Raw genomic sequence first — 6,501 nt, 5'->3', positions numbered from 1 at the left:
TGGAAGGGATATCTGGGAGAGGGGGGAGGGGGAGAGAGAGACACACACACGGTTCCGATAAATAAACTATTGGTACAGTCCTATAGTATGGGCTTTCAGGAGAAACCCACCTCCTGGGAACAGTTATACTGCCATCATATCTAGAAGTTGCCCGTTGCCGGGTCTTACTGTGTGATGAAGGCATGGAGTCACCGGAGAGAGTAGAGAAACATACATTCCCATTCACACCATGGAGAAACAAGAAGGCAAGAGAACGTGTTCCTGTCACCTGTAGTAAAAAGGTGCTCCAGAAAGGTGTACGTCGAGTAGGAAAATAAACCAATGTGTCGTTGATTATAGTATCCAAAGTTAATATTAACAGCCAGGGTGAAGGTACTGGGGACCATGTTTAATTCGGGAATTAAAGGGGGGAGGGAACTATTATTAGTGAAGGTTTTCATGGAGGAACGGGAGAACCCAGGCCTGCGTTAAGGTCAAATGCGTGTCAATTTCAAAATCACAATCTTCAGGGGCTTTTCCTGTGCAGCTTCTTGAAGAACTCCTCAACCTGGAAGACAGCATGTAGAGGTTGAAACAAATACACAAGTTTTAACATCAATTGTGAAAACACAGGCAATGAAAGTATGGTGTACCTCTGCTTTTTATCAAATCACACTCAGGGATGTTCAGATAAACTATTTCAGACAGAGTATTCTCTATTACTACAGTGTCACAGAATCATGTCTGTTTGCATTAACATGATTATTGTCTTACTGTTGCAAATGACGGTTCATTTTGTTGCTGTTGGGCAGAAGCCTTGCATCTCCATATTCAACTTTTTTTATTTTATGAATGCCCTACATTGTCATTCCAAAATAACAGATCTTGACTTTGACTGAATAATTACAATGGTATACCTGTACATACTGTATATCGGTTTCCACCTGAAAGCGATGATCAGTTTTTCTGCAAGAATGCATTGTGTATATTTTTGTTCTGTACAGTATGTAGCTTTTGAAAAAGCATCTAATGTGTGTGTGTATATATATATATATATATATATATAATATATATATATATATATATATATATATAGTATCAATTCAGGTTACGTCATACTTTTTGTATATTTAGTTAGCATATAGCCTAGTAATTCTATAACTACGTCAATTCAGTAAAGTCCACATGATCAACATCTCTATACGATCTACCGTTTCTACATTTCTTACTTATCAGGAAATCATAAGAAAGCAAACAGAATGGATTTAGCTTACAGTGCAGGAAGCACTGCTTTCAATTGAATTGATGTACAATGCACTTCTGCCATTTACTGTGTGTTTAATATATGAATACAGGGATATTGTTCTGAACAAGGTGGGCATGATGAGCAGGTTACAGTTGTCAAGCAAATATGCAAATGCTAGACAATAGTAATCCATGTTATGGTTTGTCTTTGCATTTCCAATGTTATTGTTCCATTGCAGCTGGGGTATTTGCATAATCAACTCCCAGGCATTGCTATTATGTTGTGCAGTGTTTTCATTACATTTGGCTCATTGCCCTATTCAGCTTCTTGTTTATGCGCATCTACAGTATGTATGTGTGTTGTTGTACTAGAAGATGACACACTTAGATAAACAGCGGACCGTGCAATTTATTTTGATGAAGGTCAGAGGTGATTGTTCACTACACTGCCTTGCATTATCAATTGTTCAACTGCCATGCTTTAAAAAAAAATCTTATTCTTGTAGTATACTGTTGCACATGAATTTAAATAAATGTCTAAACTGATTTTAAGAAGAATAAATATTATATTACTCTGCTTTACAACATATAAGCATGTGTGAAAACAGTATTTTAAAAAATACAAACTTTATTGAATTGTATTTTCTTGTCTATTGTCTCCACCTCCGTTGTCTTGATCGCAGCCAAACTGCACACACTCCCTGGAGCGCCACCAGGAGGTTGATTTTTGCAAAACACTTTTTTTTATTAATAGGCCTATACTGTTACGTGTTATGTCTTTAAAATTGTCAAAACATCACAAACGCTCCTATCCTGACGGAGACCTGTGCCCTGAGGGGAACTTTTTTTCTACTATTTCATTCTAAAACAGAGCCGGATTTGGTGGACCCCCTGTTTGAATCACTGCCCTTCAGTGATCTGACCCCCTGTTTGAATCACTGCCCTTCAGTGATCTTTGATTTGGTGGACCCCCTGTTTGAATCACTGCCCTTCAGTGATCTTTGTGTTCTTTCTGGCCCCTTTTCCATTGAGTTGAACCAGTTCATGTGCATTACATTCTTATTTTAAACTCAATGTCAGTAAAAAAGAACATCATAGGTGCAGCATGGTGACTTTTTAGTTTTTTCCAAAGCAAATTCAACATAAACAAGGTGGAACCAGGGCAGAACTAGAAAAAGTGCCCCTCGGGGCACAGGTCTCCACCAGGGCAGGTCAGGTTGTGGCCTCATGGTGGCGTATAATAAGCCAATGTGAAAAGGGTGCCATTTCTTCTTACGCCTTTGATGGCAAATGGATAATTTTAGGCATTTTGTTCCAAAAATGTGTTTTGCAAAAGTCCACCTGTTGGTGGCGCTATAACAGGCAAATGTGAAAAGGGTGGGGTATATTCCTCAGCCTAGTAGGAACGTCTGTGAAAGATTTCACGTAAACTGTACGCTAGCTGCGTTCATGATTTGAGGCTTTTTGTTCAAAACAGGCCAATCCTGCAAACTTTGAAAGCCAATGTTGTCACGTTCACGTGTGAGTCTGACCTTCGCAACAGATTGATGTATGCTTGTTGTATGAGATGTATAGCTGATGCAAGCTCGCAATGCATTTCCAATGGGAGTCACATGGTTTGACACAACATTTGTGTTGTATGAGGGGGTGGATGAGGGGGTGGGGGGCAGTCGAAACACAGCCGAAAGCCGTACAACACAAATGTTGTGTCAAACCATGTGACTTCCATTGGAAATGCATTGGGGCAAGATGTATCACACCCTTTGTATACATCTAGCATGCATCAATGTGAGTCGGGCCTAACTGAGGCAACCCAACTGACACAGTTTGAAGTTCAGAGGGTGTCAGCTGGGTTGCTGAAGCCCAGAGCCGGGACTCTGACTTTTTCATGTCAAGGACCCCAAATTGAAATGTATTTGGCCACAGACCCCCATCTGAAAAATATTTTGTGCCATGGACCCCAGAAGAGAAGATTTGTATTAAAGAAAATTGAAAAATATCGAAAATGTCTGATGTCTATTTCATATTTTTCGGTGATTATAAAAATGATCGTGATTACCGGTAATCACGATAAAACTTGTTGGCACTGTGTGTGTGTGTGTGTGTGTGTGTGTGTGTGTGTGTGTGTGTGCTGTCAAAACCCCTAATTGGCCTAATTGGAATCACTGTCAATCACTGATCAGTCAGCACCTGGTGGCAATCACTGATTGGGGAGAGGCACAGAAAACAGGAAGTGTTTGTTCAGTATGAGAGCAGCATCAGTGGAGAACACTGCATGGAGAGAAGCAGCATTAAAGGTGCAGTGAAATGAAAAAGACGTTTTTCACACTTTTAGACCATATCCGTGGTCATTATATGGGCATAGGCTACCTAACAATGGATGCCAAAAAAAATTGAAAATTCTCATTTCTGTGTGTTTTTATATCAAAGGTCCATAAAAACGATTGCATTATTTATTTATTAAAACGAAAACGTGCTGCGTGATGACGTGTAGAGATACACATCGATAAAAGCCAATAACAATGAAGCTCACCCGTTTAATTTCCCATATTTGTGCGTCCGTCCATCACAGCTGCTATTGATTACAGAATACTCCGTTTTTATTTCCATTCCAGATAACATCCAGACAGTGTATTACTCGCTTTCAACTTAATCATCACGCTAGAATATGTATCTGAAAACATTATATGGAAGAAATAAGCTGCCTAGCATAGCTACCGTCCCTAGCTACCGTCCCATCGCCTGAAGGGATGTGACGCTCTGATTGGTTCAGAAACTTCAGACCGGTGTTTCATGTTGAAACACCATTTTCATGTTGTTCACCATTTCCGTTTCACTGCGCCTTTAAGTGTTTCTGCATTGCAGTTTATTTTATTGCTTAAATTTGATGCAAGTTATTTATGTTTTGTGCTGCTAGGCCACATTTAACTGCTGTAATTATGTTCAATTTAAGTTGCATATATATTTAAGTTGCTTAGTCAAATTGATGATCTTTAATTGAAGTTAATATGAGTTAAAACAACCTGTTTATTTGGATTACTGAAGTGACTAGTGATTCAGTTACATTAGTAACCATGGTTATTCAAGTGAATTTCAGTTTGTTTGATTGACCTTACATAGTTAATGACAGCTTGTATTTAGTTTTTGTCTTTTTCTCTGTTTAAGGTTTTCAACCTATACCTAAATGCCATTATGCCAACACCTACTGTACTTACCTGTACCACTAATTTCAAGTAAAAACAAACAAAAGAGGAAAGAAGTTGTCTTTTTGAGTTGACCACATAGTTCCCCCTGTTGGCTAAGCCGTTTTTCAAGTTTGGGCAAAAAGGTTTCTTCAACTGAGATTGAGAAAGGCTGTCATAGGCAGACCTGAGTCACCTGACTCCCTAGAGAAGACATGCATCCACTGCACACAAAATGAAGTGGAAACTGAGTTACATTTCCTAACCGAACACAACTCCTGGGCTCTATACACAGGACCTCAATGTAAACAAGCCATTGTGCTTTCTTGGGTTTAATCCTTTTGGTAAATGTTGCATTTATATAGCTGCACTTACACTTTTCTCCAAAGCGCTCTACTACTCTACTACTACTCTTCTATTCAACTGTACTTTCTGTGCTTTTTTGTACTCGTCCCAAGAAGGGGTCATCTCTTTGTTCCACAGGTTAGGTTTCTGATTTAATGACTCAGATTTTGTCTTTTCGCCTGCCAGGATTAGAATTTCACTACAGTATTGAAAGATTATACCGGTATGAATGTTATATGAATGTTAAGTTATATTATTTTAAATATATTTTGTGTGATTGTGTGATTTTGAGTGATTTTCCTCTTTTTTTCATCATTTATAGCCCATGGCCTCGGACGGCATACTATAGCACGCCGTTTTTCATCATTTTTGAGGATTTGAAAAAAGACGAAAATCACTCCGAGACCATGGACTATAGCCCATGGTCTCGGAGTGATTTTCGTCTTTTTTTCAAATCCTCATAATTCATAATTTATAGCCCATGGCCTCGGACGGCATACTATAGCATGCAGTTTTTCATCATTTTTGAGGATTTGAAAAAAAGATGAAAATCACTCCGAGACTATGGACTATAGCCCATGGTCTATATGTCGTATGCACCGTCCCGCTAATTTTGATGCGTATGCGCCGTCCCAGCAAATTACATAATGACTAATTGTGCCTGATACGGCAGTGGTGCGAGATTACATACATGTATACATAGGAGCATTACCTTTAATCCTCCCAACACTAAAACATATCGTCATTACGTCACCATCGAAAACCAATTACACTGTGGCATTGGGTCCTTTAATCCACATCTTTATTACGTAATCATTGAGAGCTAGTTATACATATACTATGGTGGTGACATAATGATGATATGTTTTAGTGTCGGGAGGATTAAAGGGAATGCTCCTATGTATACATGTATGTAATCTGGCACCACTGCCGTATCAGGCACAATTAGTCATTACGTCATTTGCTGGGACGGTGCATACGCATCAAAATTGCTGGGTTGGTACATACGCATAAAAATTGGCGGGACGGTGCATACGCATGGAACGGCTGGGACGGTGCATATGGCGGAAAGTAACCACAGTATACCGCTAATCAACTTACAAATTACATATACATATAGATAGAGGCATTTCCTTTAATCCACCAGGCACTGATTGACATATACGTCACCATCGAAAGCCGTCACTCGTACGTATTAATTACAACATTATGTTTCTGAAGTGTATAAAAACAATTACCATTGTTTCATTCAACATTATCAAAAAGTAGTTTAAAAAAAGTAAATATCTTTCAAGTAAGTCATAAAGCTTTATTCTAGACAGAGACGGTATCCCAGGAATCTAAAGATCATCGGTATATTCATAAGCAGACGAAGGTTGCGCCAGGGTGAAATAAATTGTCTTACCCAGGAGAGACAAAAGGAATCTAAAGATCTTAAGATCGCCTCCCCCTGGCCAGCCAGGGCGCCTGATGGAGGGGAAAGGAACTGGTTGGAATAACGTGTTCCTTCCACACGCTACGTCCAACCAGGGAAACTCCCCCCTGTCAGGTGTAAAGGAGCAACTTGGACACTCAGGCATGAAGGAAGCATGAGTTCAAGTCCGTTGCTCTCTCCAGGTTGGCGGAGGGTGTTTAGAGCCCAGGATCACATTAGATAATTGACACGGGTGAAAAATGGGTTACAAAATTGTGGGGTAAAAATTTAAAAAGAAAAAGATCAACAGCTCATCAAAGATCTTAACTAAAAAGG

This window comes from Protomyctophum parallelum, assembly GCF_964188405.1.
Source record: "Protomyctophum parallelum genome assembly, chromosome: 15".
Classification (NCBI taxonomy): Eukaryota; Metazoa; Chordata; class Actinopteri; order Myctophiformes; family Myctophidae; genus Protomyctophum; species Protomyctophum parallelum.
This window is presented reverse-complemented; position numbering follows the sequence as displayed.